This window comes from Myiozetetes cayanensis, unplaced genomic scaffold, assembly GCF_022539395.1.
Source record: "Myiozetetes cayanensis isolate MyiCay16 unplaced genomic scaffold, myiCay2020 scf6-25, whole genome shotgun sequence".
NCBI classification, from domain to species: domain Eukaryota; kingdom Metazoa; phylum Chordata; class Aves; order Passeriformes; family Tyrannidae; genus Myiozetetes; species Myiozetetes cayanensis.
This window is the reverse complement of record NW_026087853.1, coordinates 62892965-62917579: the sequence shown is the minus strand read 5'-3', so window position 1 is coordinate 62917579 and position 24615 is coordinate 62892965. Positions and strand designations below refer to the sequence as shown.

General features: G+C 51.6%; 1 protein-coding gene and 1 long non-coding RNA gene across 11 annotated transcripts in view; one reads left to right on the top strand and one right to left on the bottom strand.

Annotated features, from left to right (window-relative positions):
• Positions 1–21044, top strand: part of LOC126650661 (uncharacterized) — a 46086-nt gene extending 25042 nt beyond the window's left edge. Inside the window, exon 3 of the long non-coding RNA XR_007631459.1 lies at positions 21022–21044. This is a non-coding gene — a long non-coding RNA (uncharacterized LOC126650661). The remainder of the gene's footprint in view (positions 1–21021) is intronic.
• Positions 1–24615, bottom strand: part of FANCM (FA complementation group M) — a 316043-nt gene that overhangs the window by 121288 nt on the left and 170140 nt on the right. The window contains exon 24 of one of the 10 annotated variants that reach the window (XM_050335684.1): positions 19057–19094. The exons of the other annotated variants lie outside the window; for them this stretch is intronic. The gene's annotated coding sequence lies outside the window, so the exon portion shown is untranslated. Of the gene's footprint in view, positions 1–19056; positions 19095–24615 lie in introns of those variants that run through there. 10 annotated transcript variants of the gene reach the window in all.

Genomic DNA, 24615 nt, shown 5'->3' with positions numbered 1-24615 from the left:
TCTTCAAACAGGTATAGGAAAAATGTCAGGCACCTAATGGAATTTTAATGCTTTTTTTCCTGCATTAATAGCTAATGTTTATCCTATCTGCACTTAAATATTCAGCCTTTTCAATATTTAACTTCACCATATTTTAGAAACAGGTAATTAATTCCCACTCTGCTTTCCTTTCATTTGCTTTGCCTGTTTTTCCTGCAGATTTTTTTTAACAGGGTGAGTGACTTAAAAATGGAGCAACCAAAAAAGTCAGGCAGGGCAATGGGTGTGAGGGTTGACCATGAGAAGCCACCTGTGAGCAGAGAATGAATCCTGCATTTGCACAGGGACAAGGGGGAGTGGCTTCAAACTGAAAGAGGGTAGGGATAGATGGGATACTGGGAAGGAATTCCTGGCTGGGAGGGTGGGGATGGGTTGGGATGGAATTCCCAGAGAAGCTGTGGCTGCCCCTGGATCCCTGGAAGTGTCCAAGGCCAGGCTGGAGCACCCTGGGCTGGTGGAAGGTGTCCCTGCCCATGGCAGGGGTGGCACTGGGTGGGCTTTGAGGTCCCTTCCCACCCAAACCAGTCTGGGGTTCTACAATTCTGTGAAAATACTCAGGAGTTGAGTTTTTGGTACAAAGTCAGGCAAAGCTGCCCTGAATGTTTATTCCTATGAAAAATGGGCTCATCCAACCAATCCCTAAAAGCTGCTCCTGCAGCACAGCTGCTCTCAGGCCAGGAGTGACTCTCCCCACTCCCCCCTCTCCTGCCACGGAGCAACCACCAACTGCATCATGTTCCACTCTAATAACATTAAATAATAAAGCCAAAATCTTAATTAAGGGCCACTGAATCCCAGAACCCCTGAGGCTGGAAAAGCCCTCCCAGCCCATGGATCCCCCTGTGCCCATCCCCACCTTGTCCCCAGCCCAGAGCACTGAGTGCCACGGCCAGGCCTGCCTTGGACACCTCCAGGGCTGGGCACTCCAAACCTCCCTGGGCAGCCCCTGCCAGGGCCTGACCACCCTTTCCAGGGAGAAATTCCTCCTGAAAATGTCCTGTAACCACTCAATACACACTCAAAACACACTCAAAGGCAGTGGTTTTTGTCCTAAATCACTTTTCAGTATCAAGTGTGCAATGTAAATCTGGTCTGAAACCAGGCACTTACCTGGCATTACTTACAGTTATATTTGATTTTTAGGCTGTGCTTGGATATCTTATTTCTCCCCCAAATGCTCGTGGAAAATTAGCCCCAACCTTCTGGAACTCGCAAGGTCCAATTTACCAATATGTAAATCTTACTTTTGCAGAGCTCAAAAATAGCAAAGCTTAAAGGCTTTGCAGCTGAGAACCAAAGTGATCCATCTCTCCAGAGAATTAATGGGAAATCTCCCATTGACTTTTACAGGCATTAGAGCAGACCCTGGGCTGACTTTCTAATCTACAAAGGGAAAATAATTGAGATTTCCAGAAAATTGGCTCAGTGGTATTTGAACACTCTCAATATTTCTGCTCGGAAACGCTTCGTGTGGTTTTATCCCAACGCAAAGATAAAACTGCTCCCATAAAAAATACTCTATTAAAATGCTTCTTGGAGAAGGTCCCATCCCTGAAAGATGCATTTGCTAAGGATATTTCAGCAGTGACTTTCTCATTTGCCATCACCCCGTTGCCACCAGAGTGGTAATTGCTCATATCATTACTTTCGAAGGAGGCAGGAAACTTTCCTCCTCTTCCCTTTCCTCCTGCCAAAATCCTTCCCACTCCTTCTCTAGGGCTGCTCTTCTTCCCCCTCACCCTTTTATTACAGTAAGGAAATAATTAAAGCCCAAACATTTCCAGCACTGGCACGACAGGAAGGAAATAACTTAACAATTCAGCATCAGAGAGTAAAAATCCAAGTTTTTGTGTAACTTACCCAGAGCTCCTTTTTCCCAGGAACCAAGCACGGCCATCCCTCTCTTCCTGCAACTCCAGCTCAGCTGTGGGGAAGCTCCAGGGCACAGCTGTGTCAGGGGAGGCTTAGCCTGGATATCAAGGAGAAGCTCTTCCCCCAGAGGGTGGTTGGGTTGGACTGGATGGTCCTTGGGGGTCCCTTCCAGCCCAGGATATTCCATGAAGTGCAAGGTGCTGGTCCTTTCCCCTGATGAAAGGAAACACACAGGAATCTCTTAAAATGCAGTAACTGGGCGTTCAACCTGAAATTTTAGTGAGAGAAGGAGATGGAAATCCCACACTTCACAATTCCTGCAGGAATGCAACTGCTCTGCCTTCACAGAGGATTTGTGCTAATTCAGGAAGTTGGTTCTGCAGCAGCTTTTGCTTATTTTATTTATTACAATTGGCATCCTAATTAGCACTAATTGCCACTTATTGGCATCCCTGCCCATGGCAGGGGGTTGGAACAAGAGGGTCTTTAAGGTCCCTTCCAACCCAAACCAGTCTGGGATTTACAAGAAGGAAACACCAGGAGAACTTTTGCTGACCAGAGTCCAGGAAAACCCTCTCCCTCCCCACCCCCCAAAAAAATATAATTTGCTGCCAAAATGGGTTATTTACTCCTTGGAACACATTCCTTTCTTTACACCACCCCAAACCTGTTGCCTTCTCCCTTTCCAAAGGCATGTTCCAAAATGCACATCCACTCCCACAGAAAATCAGGGCTGTACAAATCAACATTCCCACTGTCCTTGGATCTCCTCCCTCACCCCCTCTATTTCCAGATCCCTGGAAAACCACGTTCATGCAGAGCTTGGCAGTCTCTCCACTAACGAGCCCCTTTCATTAACGTTCCCTTCCCATCAGTGGAAACCAAGCTTCCCTTTTCTTTTTCCCTGTGGGAAGAGCAAACCAAAGCTTTATTATTCCCTGCATTGTCTGCAGGGGCTTCAGTGAAGATCCAGCATTAACAGCACGTCCTGAGCAGGCTGTTTGAACCATCAGCACCTCCTGCTCCTCAAGAAGAGGGGCTGGAGAAAGCCCTTCCCAGAGAAGCCCTTGAAAATTCCCATTTAGGAGGAAGAGCAGGAGGTTGTTGGATGTCCTGCTGAAGGAGCTGGCGAGGTGACAGCGGGACATCGGAGCCCCTGGGCAAACAGCCAGCTGGGAACCTGGGCAGGCAGGGATGCATCTCAGAAGGCACCAGGGAGCTCTGGGGGTGCCAGCTGTGGTGCCAGGCTGGTGTCACCCCAATGCCATCCCAATGCCATCCCACCACCACCCTCAAGGCCGACAAGAGGTGACAAACAGCGACAGTGTCGTCACCTCCCCTCAGACCAGCCCGTCCCTTCCCTGACCTTGGGCAGTGACACCTCTTGTCAGAACACAACAATTTATTTCCTTGGTTTTTTTTCTTTTCCTTCACATTTTTCCACCTCCCAGGCCTTGCAGGTGGAGGTGGACACTTCCCTCCCTTGTATTCCCACCCAACCTGTGGCAGGAGGGATGGGGAGCAGGGGCAGGAGGGAGGAAGGGTGGGGACCACCCTCACCCTCAGCCAGGAGGTGCAGGGGGATTTCTGAGAGAAGGGGCAGCGTTTTCACGCCTTGCCTGAGTGGGTTTTTTGTTGGTTCTCTCACTCCTGAGCTGTTTTTAGCACCAGTGCCCTCCCAGGACAGCAAAGTGCTGCCTCTCATCAGAGAAGCTCCAGAAGAAATCTCTGCTGGAGCCCTGCAAACCTCCCCCAGAGCAGAGGATGCTGCAGCTGCTGGGGGAGGGGGAAAGCCTTTATTTATGGGGAAAATTGAGTTTCCATCTCCTCCCACCTCTGCCAGAGGAGGCCCTGGGGTGGGTGGCCATGGCCCAAGTGGTGACACCACCTGAGGTGGTCACACAAGACCCCAAAAGGACAAGTCACAACCCACTCTCTCACCCAGAGATTGGCTGCCCCATCCTCAGAAACAAGGCCAGACCCCTCAGGCTTTGCAGCAAAATCCCAAATGGAAGAATTTCACTTATGTCAGAGATCACAATAAGGTGGAAAATTGTTTGCCTTTCAAAAAAAACCCAAAAAATTCCAAACAACATTCAATATAAATTCCAACTGCACTTTTCTACTCATCTAAAGATTTTAGAGCTCCTATCAGGAGCATCTTCCTGGATTTCTGGTGTGCCTGAACACCTGAGTGCTCCTTTCTCTTTCCCAGTGTCATCACTTGGTTAACTCTGCTGCCTAAACCCATTTTGCACAGCAGAGGAGGAACTCCTGATGTTCAGATTAATTTGTTATTCATGAAACAATTATCCTCAACATCTTTTAGAACTCTGGGAGACCCAGCACGGCCATCCAGGTGTTCCCATGTCCTTCCCCAGCCCGTGTCAGCTGCTGGCAGTTCCTTGGGAATATTATCTAAATGTGATTAAATCATCAGAAGCTGATGGAAAATCACAGGAAATATTAATTAAAGATTATTAAAGCATAATAATGACCATCCTGGCTCAGACCAAAGGTCCATCCAGAGGGGTTGGCATGACAGGTAAGTGCTGTTATTGGTTATTGGGCTGGATTCTCATCCATGGGTTTTCCTTCTCCTCTTCCTTCTCCTTCTCTCTCCCTTCCCATCCAGAGCCATTTACACATGTATAAAATATCTGTATTTTCTATGCAGATCCACATGTGGGGTTGTTTCTTTGGGAAGGGCTGGGATGTGTCCCTAATGTGGGAATGGAGACAGGAGCTCAGGTCTGGAAATCCCCTGCAATTCCCCACATCCCTTCCCTGCTGTCCCCTCAGCTCCCCCTCTCTGCTGCAGCTCCAGCTCATTGCAGGGGTGTCCCTGGGGACTCGGGGGGATCCCAGGGCAGGAACATCCCTGTCCAAGAGCACGGGGGCAGTGGGAGGGAGGGGCAGCTCCTGCTCCTTCCCTGGGCTGGCCTGGACCCCTGGGATGTTTGGGAATGCAGCTGTGCACATCCTGCTGCCCAGAGAACGGGAAAGGGCACGGGAGGGGCTCATCCCAAAGCCCCCTGCCCTGATCCCGTGGCAGTGGTGGCCCCACAGGGATGGCACAAGCCCTGCCTGCCCATGGGCAGCTCCCTCTGCCTCCCTTTCACTCCCACTGCATCTCCCAGCTTTTGGATCCTCTGCTCCTGGACAACCTTGCCAGGCAGAATTCCCTGGGGTCTCTGCACTGTGGTGGGATGGGAACCCCCTGGGAAGGGGTTCTAGCACAGAGTATGCCTTAGCACTGGGAATTTGGGAGTTGCTGCAGACAGGGGGGTGATTTCCCCCCAGGCTGTCCTGCTGAGCATCTCCCCAGGCAGGGCGAGGTGCCCCTGCTGTGACCCCCACCTGAGACAGAGCCATTTACTGCTTGAACAGGACTTGTTGTTGTTATCCACTGGGGATATTTGGAAATGGAGCTGTGCACATCCTGCTCTCCAGACAATGGGAATGGCAGGTGGGGGGCTCATCCCAAAGCCCCCTTCCATGATCCCACGGCCTGTCCCTGAGCATGTCCATGGCCAACACACTTCCAGCTGGGAGATGTGCTGGGCAGGAGGTGGGAATAAATCTGCTGGATGTGCCACAGCTCCTGTTTAAAGGACTGGAGTTTCCCTTTGGAGAACAGTGTTACAATTTCCAACCCTCAAAACCCTTCAAGAAGGGCCCATAAACACAACCCACATTCCCATTTAGAGGCAAACCCCGGGGAGAGTTTCCACGACGATTATCTTCATCAGGATGCCAATTGAAGGGTTTTCTACAGTGCTGGGTTTACAAACTGATCTCTTCCCCCTCCTGCTTCTTTCGCTGAGCATCACAAAGAAACCGGGCTGCGTCTTTTTACAGTGCTCACCAACTCCTTCACGGCTCTGCAAGCTCTGAGATCACCGAGAAGTTACAGCGAAGGGAAACAGCGGTGTGAGGCTGCTCCTCCTGCTCCTTCTCCTCCTTGTGAGAGAGAGATCAGGGGCTGAGCAAAGGATCTGCTGCTCTCCATCGTCAGAGCGCTGCCACTGCACACCCTGCACTGCAGGACCGGCGGGAGGCCCCCTCATCCCCCCAACCTCCCCTCTGTTCCCTCCAAAAACCGGCCAGGAAATGCCACAGAATACAAGCTGGGAGGGGGGACAGCTCAGGGACATCAGGTGGCGTTAACCCTTTAACCACCACCCAGCCCTGCTTTCACGTGCAGACAATCTGCTTTTTTTGGATGTTGTTTAGTGTTGATTCACTCCAAGGACGCCGTTGGTGCAGCAGAAATCACAGCTTTAGTTACACCGAGGAAAACAATTAAGTGTCCAGTTTCCACTCCTGCTTTTGGGATGACATAATTGCTCTTCTTCCCTGTAGAATCCCAGACAGGTTTGGGTGGGGAGGGACCTTTAAAGCTCATCTGTTTCCAACCCCTGTCATGGGCAGGGACACCTTCCACTAGCCCAGGCTGCTCCAAGCCCTGTCCAACGTGGCCTTGGACACTTCCAGGGATCCAGGGGCAGATCCCTTCACAGCTTCTCTGGGAATTCCATTCCAGCCCTTCCCCACCCTCCCAGCCAGCAATTCCTTCCCAATCTCCCATCTCTCCCTGCCCTCTGGCAGTGGGAAGCCATTCCCTGTGTCCTGTCCCTCCATCCCTTGTCCCCAGTCCCTCTCCAGCTCTCCTGGAGCCCCTTTAGGCCCTGCAAGGGGCTCTCAGATCTCCCTGGATCCTTCTCTTCTCCAGGGGAACATTCCCAGCTCTCCCAGCCTGGCTCCAGAGCAGAGGGGCTCCAGCCCTGGGATCATCTCCGTGGTTTCCTCTGGACTCTCTCCAGCAGCTCCACGTGCTCCCTGTGCTGTTTCCAGGGCTGGGGCAGCTCTGCAGGGGGGTCTCACACTGGGGATCAGCCCAGGGCAGGGTTTTGGGTGTCAGGGGCACCATCCCCTCTCTTTATCTGGGCTGTGCTTTTTGGGCCCCCCAAGGCACTAAATCAGCCTTGAACATGTTCCCAGTATGGGTTTACAGTGGGAGATCCCTTCATTCCTCCCTGACTCCTGCTGTTGGACACTGGAGCACCCCCAGACTGGCCAGGATTTGACAGGAATGAGGCAGAACCAGCACAGAACAAGCAGCTCTTTCCCTCTCTGAGCACTGACAGTGCAGGCAGCCCCTCAATAACAGAAAATACCCTTATTTCTTACAGGAAGGAGGATGGCAGAGTCAATGAAGGGCCCCTGTCAAAAGCAATGCCATTTGAGGAGAATACAGGTATTTTCACCACAGCCTGCTGCAGCCCAGCCAGCTGTCACCAACATCACCAACATCACCCAGGCACCAAACCCTTCCCACCACCTCCTGGGCCTGACCTGCTGCCACCAGTGGCTCTGTCTGGCAGAGAATGAATCCTGTTCCAAGCAGTAAATGGCTCTGTCTCAGGTGGGGGTCACAGCAGGGGCACCTCACCCTGCCTGGGCAGATGCTCAGCAGGACAGCCTGGGGGGAAATCACCCCCCTGTCTGCAGCAACTCCCAAATTCCCAGTGCTAAGGCGTGCTCTGTGCTAGAACCCCTTCCCAGGGGGTTCCCATCCCATCCACAGTGCAGAGACCCCAGGGAATTCTGCCTGGCAAGGTTGTCCAGGAGCAGAGGATCCAAAAGCTGGGAGATGCAGGGGGAGTGAAAGGGAGGCAGAGGGAGCTGCCCATGGGCAGGCAGGGCTTGTGCCATCCCTGTGGGGCCACCACTGCCACGGGATCAGGGCAGGGGGCTTTGGGATGAGCCCCTCCCCTGCCCTTTCCCGTTCTCTGGGCAGCAGGATGTGCACAGCTGCATTCCCAAACATCCCAGGGGTCCAGGCCAGCCCAGAGAAGGAGCAGGAGCTGCCCCTCCCTCCCACTGCCCCCCTGCTCTTGGACAGGGATGTTCCTGCCCTGGGATCCCCCCGAGTCCCCAGGGACACCCCTGCAATGAGCTGGAGCTGCAGCAGAGAGGGGGAGCTGAGGGGACCAGCAGGGAAGGGATGTGGGGAATTGCAGGGGATTTCCAGACCTGAGCTCCTGTCTCCATTCCCACATTAGGGACACATCCCAGCCCTTCCCAAAGAAACAACCCCACATGTGGATCTGCATAGAAAATACAGATATTTTATACATGTGCAAATGGCTCTGGATGGGAAGGGAGAGAGAAGGAGAAGGAAAAACCATGGATGAGGATCCAGCCCAATAACCAATAACAGCACTACCTGTCATGCCAACCCCTCTGCCAGCCTGGCACCAACACCAAGAGAAACCTGGCAGCATGAATGAGCCTCGATGACCTCAGGATGACATTAATTTGTTGCAGCTTCATAAGGCACATTTCAATTATTGCAGATTTTTTAACACCGACGTGGGGAACAGCAGCCTGTCAGCATTGGCTGATTGGAAATGTGATGCAATTATCATCAAGCCCTAGTAAAGGATTTTAAATTAAAGACAACTTGGTCTGTAAATACTTTGTGTCTGCATTATTGTTCTCTTTTCCTAATGGCTTTTGGCACAGGCCTTGTCAGTGGTTTATTGTACAAGCCTTTGGCTGCGACAGTGTCTCCTATGAATAAATCATACACTTCACTAAGCACCAGACGATGGCAAAATGCAACAGCAGATGAAAAAAGCAATAAAGAACCATTACAGCTGCCTGTTCTCCTCTGCAGGTTTACATCACCAGCTGATTTAATTTGCTATTTGTAAAGGCACAGCTCACTGCAACGCCTTTGTGAAATGAAATCATAAATGTTCACACGGGCACGAATGAAAAGTGGGGGCCCCTGCTCGGCTGGGAGGTGTTTCCTCCCTCTGCAGGGCTGTTCAGCATCTTAGAGCTGCTCTTGGGTCACAAAAAGGGGATTTACAGGGGACAAAACAAGTTGCTGCCAGAGCTGGAAGATGCTGGAGCTGTGTGTGCTGCTTCCAGCACAGACATGAAAGGGAAGTACCAAGGAACAGAAAGAGCAGGACAAGGCTCTTCCCCCAGAGGGTGGTTGGCACTGAACAGGCTCCCCAGGGCAGTGGGCATGGCCCCAAGGCTGCCAGAGCTCCAGGAGGGTTTGGATGATCCTCTGGAGCACAGGGTGGGATTGTTGGGGTGTCTGTGCAGGGCCAGGGGTTGGACTGGATGATCCCTGTGGGTCCCTTCCAGCTCAGGCTATTCCCTGATTCTATGGAAATGGGCTCCATGTGCCTTCCTACCCTGGACAGGGCTCACCTGCCTCTGGAGCTGGAAAATACAAGCTGTGGTTCTCCCCAGAGCTCAGGACCACAGGAGACACAAGTGCCAAAGTCTCTTCTTCCCAGCAGCCAAGAGGGAGGGCACACAACTGCTCTGAGACACCAAGGGGGAGAGAAGCCACACTGAGAGTTTAATTCAGCCCCTCTTTGCTCATCCAGCTGAACACATCCCTGGCATGTCAGGAACAGGTGGATCGAGGAAGAAATGGAGTTCCCATCCCTGGAGGGACTTCAAAGCCCTGTGGATGTGGCACTTGGGGACGTGGGGCAGAGGTGGCCTGGGCAGGGCTGGGGGATGGTTGGACTCCATGGGCTCAGAGGGCTTTTCCAAGCTGAATAATTCCATGATTTTACAGGCCCTGTGACAGGTCACCTGGGCAAAGGCAAAGCTTTGGGGTTCATGACCAATGGATGATGCACTGGAACCAAACCCACAGGCTGAGCCCAAGGGAAGTGTCTGGGTTTGCATGGCAAGGTTTTGGTGGTGGATTTGGTTATCCCAAGCCACAAACCCTTTGCTGTACTTTCTCTTCCCCTGTCCAGCTGTGGAGGGATGTGATGGAGCAGCTGGGTGGTCCAGCCAAGGGCAACCACCACATAAACAGGCAAAACTCTATCCAGGAAAATTACAACTGAAAAATTCATCCAGCTCCTGAGATGTCCCAAAGAACCCTCCATGTCTCTCCTCCACATTTACTCTCCAGAGGAAAAGGCCATCCATGGCACTTAGTTCTGTTTTCAAGGGGAAACAGCTGGGATAAGGATGCAAAAAGGGATCCTAGACCCAAGATGGTTCATCTCCAGGGGCTCAACTTTGCCCCTGCATACCAAATACCTGCCAGACCATCAGGCCATCAGCACATCAATAATCCCAACAAATATCTGGCTGTGCATGGAAATCTGGACTTCTCAGGCCTTTGCATGGCACTGGAGACCTGAGAGTCCTGGAATGGTTTGGGTTGGAAGGGACCTCAAAGCCCACCCAGTGCCACCCCCTGCCATGGGCAGGGACACCTTCCACCAGCCCAGGGTGCTCCAACCTGGCCTTGGACACTACCAGGGATGGAATTTCACCTGATTGCTGGAGGCAGTTGCCAACAGAGCCTGTACTTAGCAAAGGGATGGAATAATCCCTTTCTTTCCCCAACACAAACCCTGCAGCTCTGGGCTGGTCAGGAGCCAGGAATTCAGGAGCTCCTGCTGCAGTCTCATGCCCACCCAGGCACAGGATTGTCTGTCAGTGCTGCACCATTTGCTTCACTTTTGGTGAATGTGAGCACTGGGGTCCTTGAGGGGTGTGAACACTGATGGCTGGACTTGATAACATTAAAGGTCTTCTCCCATCCTAATGATTCTAGGATTCCTAAAGAGCTTCTGTCAATAATTCCAGTAATGTCCCTGATAACTCCAGCTCTGATGTTTTTCCAGGAAGGTACCTTCGGTTTACAGTAAAAACACAAGCACTGACCTTTCAAAATATAATTTTTCTCTGCTAAAGCTGAATTAAGGACAGGAAAATGGAAAGCTCAAGGCTACACACTGAGTTATATTTACCTCTGTTCTGTTAAATTAATAGAAACTCAGGAGCCCTGAAAGGGGACAGCTCCACTGACATCACCTCCAGAGCAGAGCCCTGATTTCTGAGACCTCTTTGGGGTCTGTTCCAAAATTTAAGGTCACCTCATATGTAACTTCATCCTTGATCTTGCCAATCCAGTGAGCTGCCCCCTCCCATCTTGTCCCCAGGGACCTGCTCATGGTCACCTGGAGAGAGCAGTGAGGGCAAAGGGGCTGTGCTGGGCTGTGTCCCTGTTCCCTCTGGGCTGTGTCCCTGTTCCCTCTGGGCTGTGTCCCTGTTCCCTCTGGGCTGTGTTCCCAGCAGGAAAAGGACCCTCAGCCCCTCAGCCACCCCTGCAGGCACCCCCTGAGTCCCCCTGTGCTTTCCCCAGTCGTGACCCCGCAGTTTCCCAGGTCTGCTCTAATGCAGCTGCACCACCGAGCCCTTCCCTGACCCTTCTCCAGGCCCTTCCCCTTCCCCTGTGCCTGCAGCACTCTCCACACTCCATTTCTCACACAGCTCATCCACTTTTTGCTCTCTGTACAATTCCTTTTTACTCCAAGCCAATAAAGAGCTCTTGATTTAACCCCCATGGTCCCTCCCCTCCCTTCCTGCAGCTCCTCTGCCTTGGGGTGGGTTGTACCTGTGCCCTCAACAGCATTTTTAGAGCTGCCAACTTCCCTGAACTCATCTTGTTCCATTTGGGCTTCTTTCCCAAAGGATCTTCCCTACCAGTTCTGACTTAATTGCACTTTGCCCTATTAAAGGTTACTGGTGATATTTTCCCTTGGTTTGGGGAGTCTTTTTCTTTTTTTTTTTAATTCCATTTCCTGCACTGTTTATTCTTCCATACCCTTCCTACAGCCTGTGACCTCTGGATTCCATGTTCCTTCTGCCTCCCTCTTCCCAGCCAGTTTGTCCTGGTGCTCAGGATCAGAGCTGGATGATCCCATTTTCTTCTCCAAAATTCCATACTTGAACACTCCCTCTAACACCCCTTCCTGGATGGCTCCACAGCCCTTTCACCCCATTCCCAGGATGGAAATCTCTGTAGGATTTGGGGTTACACAAAAGCCAGGGGACCTGGGCAGGGATTTATGGAGCAGCTCCTTGTTTTCAGCGAGGAAACAAATGCCAAGGCACCGACAGCCACAGGTCAGGGACAAAGGCAGCTCCAGGAACCCTCTCCCTGTGGGCTCCTGCCTGCAAAAACCCCAGAAAATTCCCAGAGTTTTGTTCTCCCACCTAAGGATAATAATCATGCAGATCCTTGCAAGGCTGAGAACTCCAAAACATCGATTTGTTGAGCTGTTGCAGAACTGAGAAGGTTTTTTTGGGGGGAGGTTTCAGGGGTTTTGGGGGGCAGGATTTCCTGGCACCAGTGGTGTGGTCAAGTACCAAGGTTTGGCATCAAAAAATTCCCACAAGAGCAGTATTTCCAAATGGAAAGGACCACACAGGGCTCTGCAGGGAGAGGAAAGGCAGCTCCTCCCGTGGCCACGTTTTGAAAAGAGAGGGATGTTTTCAGCCGTAATTTACAGCTCCTACTGCACCTCTCCTGTGTTCGAGCACAGGGCTGTGATCTGCAGCTCCTGGAGCAGAGATCACACTGCAAACAGACAGCTGCAAATGGGATAATTGGTTACTTCTGGGAGACAACCTTTAAACTCCCGAATTTATGACACAATTCAGCAGCTCCAGTAGGTTGTAAAACAACCACAGAGGAAACAATGAAAACTTGAACCAGCCCTTAATGCATTTTCTATTCTGGGTGGCAGAGCAGGGAGCCAAGGCAGAGTCCCTGCTCTCAAAACGCTGTGCCTTGTGCAACATGCACTGATAAATTTTTAAGAGCATTTCATGTAGTGATGAAGCACCAAGCACAGAAAGTGCATTTGGCAGAAGGCCCTGGATGTCAGCAGGATGGTGAGGGGGAAAAAAATCACTCACCTGTTTCAGTGTCAGCTCCCAAAGCTCTCAGTGCTGCAGGAGTTCAGGTATATTGAAGAAATATTTGGGTTCCTTCTCGATCACAGTTATAACATTAAATGTCCTTCAGGATATTGGGATCTGAGGGCAGAAGGGAATAATTAATTGTAAGATGCTGTACCAGGCATGAAGTGGCATAAACCAGAAATCTCTGTCTGCTTTACAGACTTGCCACAGGATTTTGAGTTCCAGAATTACTGGAGAAGAAAATGCTGTTTGGATTGTCCTTGGATTTACAGCCCTGGGATGGGAGAACACCCATCCTATGGGTATTCCCAAAAATGGAAATCCATCGAGGGCTGGAGCCCCTCTGCTCTGGAGCCAGGCTGGGAGAGCTGGGGGGGTTCACCTGGAGAAGAGAAGGCTCCAGGGAGACCTGAGAGCCCCTCGCAGGGCCTAAAGGGGCTCCAGGAGAGCTGGAGAGGGACTGGGGACAAGGCATGGAGGGACAGGACACAGGGAATGGCTTCCCACTGCCAGAGGGCAGGGAGAGATGGGAGATTGGGAAGGAATTGCTGGCTGGGAGGGTGGGGAAGGGCTGGGATGGAATTCCCAGAGAAGCTGTGGCTGCCCCTGGATCCCTGGAAGTGTCCAAGGCCAGGTTGGAGCACCCTGGGCTGGTGGAAGGTGTCCCTGCCCATGGCAGGGGTGGCACTGGGTGGGCTTTAGGGTCCTTCCAACCCAAACCATTCTGGCAGTTTATGAAGACAGAACTTTTCTCTTTGATAATTATCTATGTTTTTAATTTGAAATGCTATCTGTATCACAAAATCTCTCTTCAAAGTCCTCTCCCTTGCTGACCTGGCTGTCCTTCCCTTCCCAGCCATTCCCAGGAATGCTGCCAGCTCCTCCCTTGCCCCTGTGCCAGCCCTGTCCCCCAACCTGGCTCCATTCCCTGGGCACCTCAGGAGTGTTTTGCTCCCAGGACACCGGACTGCCATCCCTGTTGAAGATCAGCCACTGGGTTTCAGCATTTGCTGGTGCTTTAGGAGCTTTAATGCTCCTGAATACCAGTCCTGCTTAATAAATCTTCACCTCTTCACCTGCCTCCATCCTCTCTCTGATTTGTTCCCTCAGAGCTCCTGATTCATATTCTGAACTCTCCCTTATTTCTCCTCCACTGACTTTTGGGACTCAGATTGTTCCAGAAATACCTCCCTGCATCTTTGGGCACCAAATGACCTTCACCACCCTGCCCAGGTGCCCTTCATGCTCACCTTTCTGCTGTATTTTTTCCACCTTAGAGGTTTTTAACTGATACAAGGATCGAAGGTACCCAATTTCCCTGGGAGTCCAGGCTGGAGTGACTCCCACAGGCACCCACAGACCCCGTCACACCTCACACAGCTCTGGCTCCCACGTCACCAGCCACCCCAGCCTGCTCTTTCCAAGGAGAAATGTATGCCAGGGGATTTAGGAAGGAATTAGAAGGGTTTATCAGCCCCATTTAGTGGCTCTGTGCTCCCTGTTATTAAGGCAGAGCTGTCCAGCCTGGAAGCACCCACAGATCCACAAATCCTGCCCAGTTGGGGCTGGGATTTTCGTTATCAAGGGAACAAAGAACAGAGGCTGCAAAAGCTGTTCCCAGTTCCCATTCTGCAGCCAGTTACAAACCCAGGGACATTTCTACTGCTTTTGGTACCTGTTGGAGCTGCAGCACAGAAAAATACCCAGGCTGGCTTAAAAGCTGGCTTTGGAAATACTGACTCAGGACTGAGTCTGACCTCACCTCTGGGGCAGGAAACAACGGGGTCCTTGGCATCAGACAGCTTTTTATTCCTATTGAGAGGATGTAACTGGGAGCAGGGAAACACTCAGGGCTGGGAATGCAACTGCCCAGGGGGTGGTTCCTGCTGCACAAAGATCCTGCAACAAATGAAACAGAATCATGGAATTACAGAATGGATTAGGGTGGAAAAGCCCTCCAAGATCGAGTCCAGCTGTTCCCCAGCACTGCCAAGGCCACCCCTGACCCTGTCCCCAAGTGCCACCTCCACAGGGCTTGGAAATCCCTCCAGGGCTGGGCACTCCAAACCTCCCTGGGCAGCTGTGCCAGAGCTGGACAGCCCTTTCCAGGCAGAAATTCCTGCTGCTGTCCCACCTGAGCCTCCCCTGGCCCAGCTGGAGGCCGTTCCCTCTCCTCCTGTCCCTGTTCCCTGGGAGCAGAGCCCGACCCCCCCCGGCTCCCCCCTCCTGGCAGGGATTGCAGAGCCAGAAGGTCCCCCCTGAGCCTCCTTTTCTCCAGGCTGAGCCCCCCCAGCTCCCTCAGCTGCTCCTGCTGCTGCAGCCCCTTCCCAGCTCCCTTCCCTGCCCTGCACACGCTCCAGCCCCTCCGGGTCTCTCTTTGAGGGTCCCAGAGGTGCCCCCAGCACTGGAGGAGCCCCAGCAGTGCCAGCACAGGGACAGCAGGGGGAAGTGGTGGATCCAGGACCACCAGCCAAGTGTGAATGCTCCAGGCAGAGCCTGGAACTTGATCCTTTGGGCCACCAACTCACCTGGGAATAATCCCAAGGACCATCCAATTGCTCTGCCTATGTTGGGATCACTCTGCTATTCCTCCATCCTGAGCCTCAGAACTTGCAAAAATGTGCTCCCAGGAAAGTTTTCCCACCCCTGCTTGACCCCTGGAGGATCCCCAGGCCCAGAGCATCAGGAATGTGCCCAATTAACAACAGCCCCCCGCTCTTCCCTTCACCTCAACTTGCAGGAGCAACAAAAGCATCATTGCCAACCCGCCCAGTTCCCAGGCATGTTTGGATATGAATCTGACATGATAGCTTTAGTAACTTAATGAGCTAATTGCTAAACACACTAATTGATTTTTAATTACAGACAGTGAGCCTTGCAGCACAGCCAAGACTGGCAGCTTTCTCTGCCATTAGAGAACAAAAGGAACTTCAGCTCCAGCATCCCCAGGCTCTGATGTGTCTCTTTGCTGCACCTTTTTCTCCAAGTCATTCACAAACTCAGCGAGATCTCCCCACCCCTCATTTTCTTACTCATCCTGGGATCTGCAGTCAGAAGAGGAAAAGCTTAAAAACATCCCAGGAGAAAGATAATTTGCTTTATCTCAGTTTCCCAGGGGAGGGGTTGGAATTAGAGGATCTCTCAGGTGCCTTCCAACCCAAACCACTCTATGATTGTGTAAATACAAACTCAGGACCCTAAACCACCTCCATGGATCTCCCAAGGAAAAGCAAAGGCAGGGAAGCAGAGCTGCTGCTTGCACTGCAATCCCAGGTGGATCTGCCATTCTGGGGACAGTGGATGTGGATCCCAGAGCCCCCAGGAACAGGGCTGGGGATGAGCCAACCATCAGCCAAATGAACAGACACCCAAACTGAGGTGACACTTGCTGGTGGGGCAGTGCCAGGAGCACCCAATCCCTGGTCTGTCCCTGCTGTTTGCAGGAACCCAGAGGGGATCAGGGAATTATTAAGGTTGGAAAAGCCCTCTGAGATCACCAAGCCCAACCATCCCCCAGCACTGCCCAGGCCACCAGTGCCCCATGTGCCCAAGTGCCACATCCACAGGGTTTCTAAATCTTTCCCAGGGATGGGGAGTCCCCCCCTGCCCTGGGCAGCTGTGCCAGGGCTGGACAGCCCTTCCCATGAAGGAATTTTTCCCAGTATCCAACCTGACCCTCCCCTGGCATAACTTGAGGCTGTTTCCACTCCTCCTGTCACTTGTTACCCAGCAGAAAAGACTGACCCCAAAGATTCTGTGATCTCCTCATCCTTGCTGGGAAAGCAAAACGTGACCTCACCAGTTGCAGCCACTGTGGGGGTGACTCATCTTGTCCCTGCCCCCCCACAAAGGGTCAGCTCTCGGCATTCCCTGCAGGAGCAGGGAACTTCCCACCTTCCTCGTGCTCTGAGGGACGTGGGGCACACAGAAGGATGCACAGATCTCCTCAAACCTGCCCACTGTGCCCTGGAATCCAGCTTAAAAAGGACCAGAATCACCCAGGAAACCAATGAGCTGCTGTCTGACCTACAGAGCCCCTTCTTTTCTGTGCCACCAGTGGCTCAGGGATCACAAACCCACCTTGGTTCCTCCTTGGCTCTGCAAGTCACCCCAGGGAGGTTTTTCCCCAGTGAGGGACAGAAAGGTTCTCAATTCCTGCTTCTCACTCACACAGGAGATTCTGCCCTGTCACCCACTCCAGAAACACTTCTTTCCCCAAAGCTCCACAGCCTTTTGCCTTGTCTGTGTGCACCTGACCACCAGATGTCAATGATTTTCACCTGCACTTGTCCAGCAGACCCCTGGAACCAGGGCATGAATTTTAGGAACAAAGGCAGCTTTTGATCTGCCAGAGCTCTCTGCAGGAGGCACCTGAAGCAGAACATGCTCCACCACCCTCCTCTGCAACCCCTGCCTGCCCAGAACCTGCAGCACACCAGAGGCAGCTCATCCATCCCAGAGCAGAAGGGAATCCTTCCAGTTCCCCCAGGTGAACTGAGAGCAAAGGCAGAGCCACACACAGCTCAGGGGCTGCCCAGAGGGAAGGAGCTCTCCTGGGCCTGGGAAGTGGGCAGGATTGCTCCTGCCAGCCCAGGATGGTGGCTGGAAGGGCTTTCAAGCCTGATTCAGCTCTGCTGAGCAGCTCTGGCTCAGCCAGGAGAGGTGCAGTGTATCAGGAGGCAGCTGACAGCAGCTGCCCACGTCCCTGGCTGAGGAAAGCCAGGGCTGATAGTCCCCCTGTGCCCTGGAGGGGCTGGTGGCTCCACTCTCCTGTGTCACAGTGATCTCCAGTGACAGATAGGAGAGGGAGGAGAGAATTTGTTCAGGCTTGTGCACTTTCAGGGGAAAAAATAAATTAGGATTCACATACTAAATATCAAGACAGCTGCCAAGGTCTCCAAGACACCCCAACCCTGTGTGGAGGAACAGCAGCTGTAAATAAAGCTGCCATCCTCTTAAGGTGTGAAATCAGTCTCTGGGGGAGCATCTCTGGACTAGCAGGGGGCTCTTCAGAGGGCAGGAGCCCCCAGAGCAGACCCCAGAGCCCAGACGTGGGGACCAACTCCCAGTTTCCTCCACACTCCTCAGGCTCCTCCAGGCTGTGTCCTCCCTGCACCCTTCCTACCCTCTGAATGCCATTTGGGATGGGAAATGGGGGCTTTTCTCCTTCCTCAGCACCTGTGTGATCACAGAAATGTTTCAGCCCAGAGGCCAAACCCCTGCATGTCCATCTTTTCCCCTCCCATCAAGCTGGACTCTTGCTGGCACCAGAGCACCTACACCTCTGGTCTCTACCTGCACAAATTCCTGCTTGGGCAGCTTTCCCACAGAGCCAAGCTGAACCCCTGGTGCTGCAGATGTGCCATTTTGGGCAGATTTCTCCCTGATGAGTGACAGAGCCCACACTGATGCTCACAGAAGCTCCTCAGGGGATGCAGGAGGTCAGATCCACCCCCCCCTCCATGGCAGGGGATCAGATCCTCCTCTGCCTTTCCCAGCTCGGAGCTATTTCAGGAAACTTGACCCCAAACTGAACTTTCTGCGACTGCAGCTCCACATTCCCAGTGGCAGCGACACTTCAAGGCAGTCATGAGCAATGTCAGCAGAACTCCAGGTGTCTGAGGCTGCTGTGACCTCAGAGCAAGGCACTGGGGGTCTTGGGATGTGTCCTGCTCCAAAACAACCAGCTGTTCTGGAGAAGGAGTCCTGGAACCTACTGGATTGCAAAGCCTTGCAGCCTGGTTTTCATAGATCTGTTGTCCTGGAACCCCAGAACGGTTTAGGTTGGACAGGACCTCAAATCCCATCTTATTCTGACCCTGCCATGGGCAGGACACCTCCCACTGGAAGGAAGAACCATTCCCAGCAGTATTTTTCCTGGCACTCACAGTTCCACACGGCCCCTGCCCAGGTACTTCCCTCCTTTGTGTCATGACTGAACACCTGTACTTATGTAAATAGAATCCCCTTATGAAAACAACCCCCTGCTTGTGAACACAGCAAATGAAACCTGTGGAGACTCCAATGCTGCTTTTACCTCCAGCCACAGGATCTATCAACGGGAAGCAGGACACAAAATGCTGCTCCAGCCTGTTCCTCAGTGCTGTTTGAGCCCCTGAGACCCATTTCAAAGCTGTTCAGCTAAAAAACCAGAGCTGTATTTCATCCTCCCTTCCCACCTCTGTGCCAAACACCATTTACTAAAAGCTGGTGTTCAGCTCCATTTCTTCCAGTCCCTGCATGCAGCACGTGTGATCCTGGAATCACACACTGGATTGGAAGGGGTCCTAAAGCCCCTCCAGTGCCACCCCTGCCATGGGCAGGGACACCTTCCACTAGTCCCAGGGTGCTCCAGCCCGGCCTTGGACACTTCCAGGGATCCAGGGGCAGCCACAGCTTCTCTGCCCAACCTGTGCCAGGGCCTGCCCACCCTCCCAGCCAGCAATTCCTTCCCACTATCCCATCTCTCCCTGCCCTCTGGCAGTGGGAAGCCATTCCCTGTGTCCTGTCCCTCCAGCCCTTGTCCAAAGTTCTCTTGGAGCCCCTCAAGGTACAAAGTCACTCTGTTCCTCATCTCTTTGGCCTCACATCTTTCCCAATCTCTCCCAAGCTCTGCCCCAGCTGGAGCCCAAGCCCTGGTCACACCTGCATTCCATGGGGCAGCATCCTGGGACGTGCAGGTGCAATGGGATGTCCTGGCAATGCCCACACCACTCCCCCCTGCCCTGCAGCAAGTCAGGGATAAAAACTGCAGAGGAGTTTCCAGCTGGGAACAGGGACAGCAGCTCTTTGACACCTGAAAACAAACAATTCAACAAACAAAAGCAAAATCCCGGTGCCACTGCCCCCAGTCCCCGTGCTGCCACAGCCAGGGACAGCAGAACAGGTCCTTCCTCACCACTTCCCCTCTGGTTCTTAAAAAAAAAGCAAGTTAAAGTGCCAGCCCAATGGATGCCTGCGGGGTTTGGAGCCCAGGGGCACCTGGAAAAGCGGTGGCAACACCAGCAATGCCCAAGGGGGGCAGGAGGAGAGAGTTTCCTGCAGCCCCTCCGCCTCTTCCCAGCTCCAGCTCCGCAGTGGGAAGGAGGAGAGAGGAAATTCAGCCTCAGGGGTCGGTGCTGACGGGAAATTGCGGCTGAAATCACGAGGCAAAGTTTACCGTGGGAGAACAGGAGTTGCTTCAGAAGCTTCAACCAAAATGTTATTTCCACCTCAAGGGAAACCCTTGTGCTTTCCTGCATGGAAGTTACCTAACACCTGGCTTTATAAATAGCACTGGGCTGCTTTAGGGGGTTAGGTTTGTTTGTCTCGCTCCAGCTTTTTATTCTGTCTTTCCTTTCAGGGCAGGGCTCTGCTTTTGGGGGCTTTAAAAAGGACAAGACTGAGTGGGACCCATCCAGGGGAGCATCCTCAGGAAATTGTGGCATTTCAGAACAACAAAACCAACAAAAAACCCAACCAAACCAAACCAAACAAATTAAATTAAATAATAATAATAAAAACAAACAAACAAAAAACAAACAAACAAACCAAACCAAAACAAACAAAAAGAGGGAAAAGAACACTTTGAAATGTTTTCTTTGAAATTCTGTCCCATGTTTGCCCCGTGGCAATGGGAGCTTTGAGCACTGGCTTCAATGAGAAGGGGATTTCAGGTTTTAAAAGGCAGAATTTGGGCTATTAAAGCCCTGGTGCCACACACGAGGTTTGTACCCGCTGCAGCAAAGCTCCTTTTCTGATGAATGAAGTGCAGGAGGATTTATTGAGACAAGGGCTGGAGCTCTTGGCTGAACTGCCTGGATTGCTCCTGGCTGGAGCTCCAAGTGCCAGGATCCCTGTCAAGCTGCTGCCAAAGGCCAGGAGGTGGGGGATTGATGGGACCACTGGGATGGCACTGACAGGGCTGCTTGGAAAGGAGCAGATGGAGCTCCACGGGGTACACTGAGGGGTTCTCACGGAGCTCTGCACGGGTTTGAGGGCAGCAAAGTCCTACAGCAAGCAGAGGAACACACAGGAAGGACTTCCTGAGCAGGAGGGATTCCCACATGGGTTTTAGAAGGCTGAACCAGATGTGCAGATGTATAATTTGTTAGGTGAAACAGCATCAGACAAAAACATTTATAATAAAGAAAAAATAATGGCGTTACTGATACAAAAATTGCTTTGCAGGGTGCAAACTCAACCTGTTCTTGCTCTTTGGTTGTGCTACTTAAAATATGGTGTTGACTTGAACATCCCTGGAAGTGTCCAAGGCCAGGTTGGACAGGGCTTGGAGCACCCTGGGCTGGTGGAAGGTGTCCCTACCCATGGCAGGGGTGGCACTGGATGGGCTTTGAGGTCCTTCCAACCCAAACCATTCCCTGATGACTTCTGGGGTATGAGAACTGCTCAGGAGCACAGAGAGATGGTCCATCCCCTGGGTGACACTCACAGCCCATGCCCAGTCCACGCTGAAATCCCCAGGGAATTGTTGCTGTAAAAACTGAGGCTGTTGCAGTGACTGATCAGCCACTTTGAATGGTGGATTCACAGCAGGGAGTAACAACATTGATGTAAATAATTTATCACCCAAGGATTTTATTACAGCTATAAAACACCCTCCATTGTGAAGGCTCCAAGTGTGTGGATTTTGGAGGGCCCTTTAGCAGGAATCCTTTAGCTGGGATCCCCAGACCCCTCATCCCTGAGCAAGGACAGAGCTGGGAGCTGGAGCAGCACTGTGGGATGAACTCAGAGGGCTTTTCCCACCTAAACCACGCTGTGACTCCACCTCCTGCCAGAGGAAACCAGCCCTGAGCAGAGAAACCTTCCCAGGGCACAGGGAGCCCATCCCACAGACCCTCAGAGCCTGCAGGTCCCTCTGGGCCCACGGTCAGCTCAACTCTGCCAGCCCAGGGCTCACCTGGCTCACCCTGAATTCCCTGGAGAGACACAGAATTCCTGCTGTGACACAGGAATTCCAGCTGCAGGAGGAACCCAAAGCAGGAACCAAGAAGGATGTGCTTCCCAGAAAGCACAGAGCTGGAATTCTACAGTGCCAGGCTCAGATTCTGAAGATGTGAGAAAACAGAAAGTGATTTCCTTCTCTGTTTATTCTGGTTAAGTGTTTGGTTTCATTAACATCCAATTTCTCTTACCCAATCATCCCTCCACGCATTTCTCACAACAGCAGGAATGTCACTCTGTAAATTAGGCAATTTTTCACCCTCCTGGCTCTTGAAATGCCCAAGTTTTGTCTGGAATCCCTTTCTGAGGGGACAACTCTCCTTCTCCTCTTTATAAAATGGCTCCATGGGAAATATTTCTATTTTGACACTTGAGCTCTGATGGCTGAGCCTTAGGGTTCGTTTTTAATTGGGGCAATTTTTTCCATACTCTAAATCCAGTGTAAAATCCATTCATTTGTCAAGGGAAAATAATGCCCTAATACATCTCATTAATTTCCTATTATGTGAGTTCTCTGGCACGGACAAAACTTTATTAGAGAAACAGCATTTAGTTCCTTCTATATTTTGTATTAAAATAAAAACAAATGTGAAGGAAGTGTTTGAATTCCCACACTGGAATTCTGCATAACTGTGGGGGTTTGGCAAGAGGTCTTTGGGCAAAGCTTTTAAACACAATCTTACTAAAAATCCACCCATCCAAGCAACTTCAAGTAAAAACCAATGTTGGTGAGAAAAAAAATTCTTCAGTTGACCTCAGTAAAATAACTTCCCATTCAGGAACAGTTTCCTTCTTATCCCAATATTTAACAACTGTCTTGTTCAATGGGGTTAATGAACCTTCAGAAACTGGGTTTAAATATCATCAGTTCTTTTAATCCTCTGAATTCTGAACCTCCTGCAGCAGCTCCTCATCTAATGGAAGCTGATGCTCTGCAGTGCTGAGCAAACACCTCCAATTCCTCATTTCTTAACCATTTTTTTCCCTTCTACACAAGGTTTGAGGTTGTGGTTCCAAGATCATTGCCACTGGATTGCAGAATCATGGAATCATGGAATGGTTTGGGTTGGGAGGACCTCAAAGCCCCTCCAGTGCCACCCCTGCCATGGGCAGGGACACCTTCCACCAGCCCAGAGTGCTCCAAGCCCCATCCAACCTGGCCTGGGACACTCCCAGGGATGGGGATTCCAAAGCCTCTCTCACTGCTACAGATATTGATGTTCTCATGCTTTAAAAAGACAAAGAAAGAAGGAAAGCAGGCTGACTTCGAGGTGTTTGCAGCAGGGGAGCAGAGGGCTGGGAACGCTGCCCTCCATCCCGGCACAGCACCCGGCACAGGGATGGAGGGAATGTGCCCAGGGCAGGGATAATCACACTGCCAGCACTGCAGGTTTCTCCTGCAGAGAGAGGGGAGAGGTCACAGCGAGTAAAATCCCAGCAGAGGGGCAGGATCTTTGTGCTCACACATCACAAAAAGCGCGTTAAAGCAATTTACAGTCCCTGCCAGGGCAGGGCTGGGAACAGGACTCAGTGGACTCCTGGATTCCAATGCAGGGGTAAATCCCTGCTCCACAGATAATGAGGGTTCTTTTCCAGCCTGTAGCTCACTGTGCAAGATCCACTTTTTCCTACAGTGTGGTATTTTTATGGAGTTGGGCTGGGAGAGCTGGGGGGTTTCCCCTGGAGAAGAGAAGGCTCCAGGGACACCTGAGAGCCCCTTGCAGGGCCTAAAGGGGCTCCAGGAGAGCTGGAGAGGGACTGGGGACAAGGCATGGAGGGACAGGATAAGGGGTAATGGATTTAAGATGGAAAATGGGAGATTTAGATGGGATATTGGGAAGGAATTGCTGGCTGGGAGGGTGGGCAGGCCCTGGCACAGGTTGCCCAGAGAAGCTGTGGCTGCCCCTGGATCCCTGGAAGTGTCCAAGGCCAGGTTGGAGCACCCTGGGCTGGTGGAAGGTGTCCCTACCCATGGCAGGGGTGGCACTGGATGGGCTTTAAGGTCCCTCCAACCCAAACCATCTTGGGATTCTGTGAGTTAGATACGGGAATTAGGGCCTGGGTGACAAACACCAGCCTTAGTCCTCACTAGTCACTAGAAAATACAACTTCTAATTTGTTTTGAAGCATCAAGTAATTATATAATTACATCACACAGTGCACAAAGCCAAAAATAACTCAACACATTCCATCTACCTGTTTGAAACTCATTTAAATCTGCATGTTTAAAACTCATTTCCCTCATTTTCCTATTACAGCTCTTTAGGAACAAAAGGACCAAGTTCAACCCAGCCACCCACACAGAACCACAGAAAACCCCCGGCACTGCATCAAGGTTTGGAGGTCATTTAAATTGGTTTTGATTTACAGCCTCGTTGCACATTAACCGAGATTTATTTTGCATTGCAGAGCAGAACTGAAGCTCCTGAACACAGTGGAAGTTCAGGTAGAGGCAAATAAATAAACACACAAACAAACAAAGCCCCCAAACGCATCCAGCACAGTGTCCCAGGTGTTCACAGACACAGCACTGAGCAGTGGAATTCTGTGCAACAGGAGGGGAAAGTTTCCTTAAAGACCAGTCTTTAATCCCAGCCAAGGTCTCTGACTTTCCCAGGCTCTGCTGCCCGTGTTAATATTTCTGTGCCTGCTTAATTTGTGCTAAAAACCAGGAACTCAGTTAATTTTCCTTCCTGGATCCTGATGCACAGGGTACATTTATACCCTGTAATATATATGGTGGCTTGGCCATCGCTATTTTTAGCCACTGTTTTTTAAAAATACCTTCAGCCTCTCACAGTTTTAAGATGCAGCATTTTAATGTCATGTATTCACTAAAGAATTTCTGAGGGGCAGAGGTTGCTGCTCCTCAAAATAAAAAATGTCCCTCCTCTTCCACAAAATAATGGAAAAACACTCTTAAAAGTCGATTTTTGTGCAGGGACCACGGATTGACAATTACCCAGAAGGAATCAGAGTTGGGAC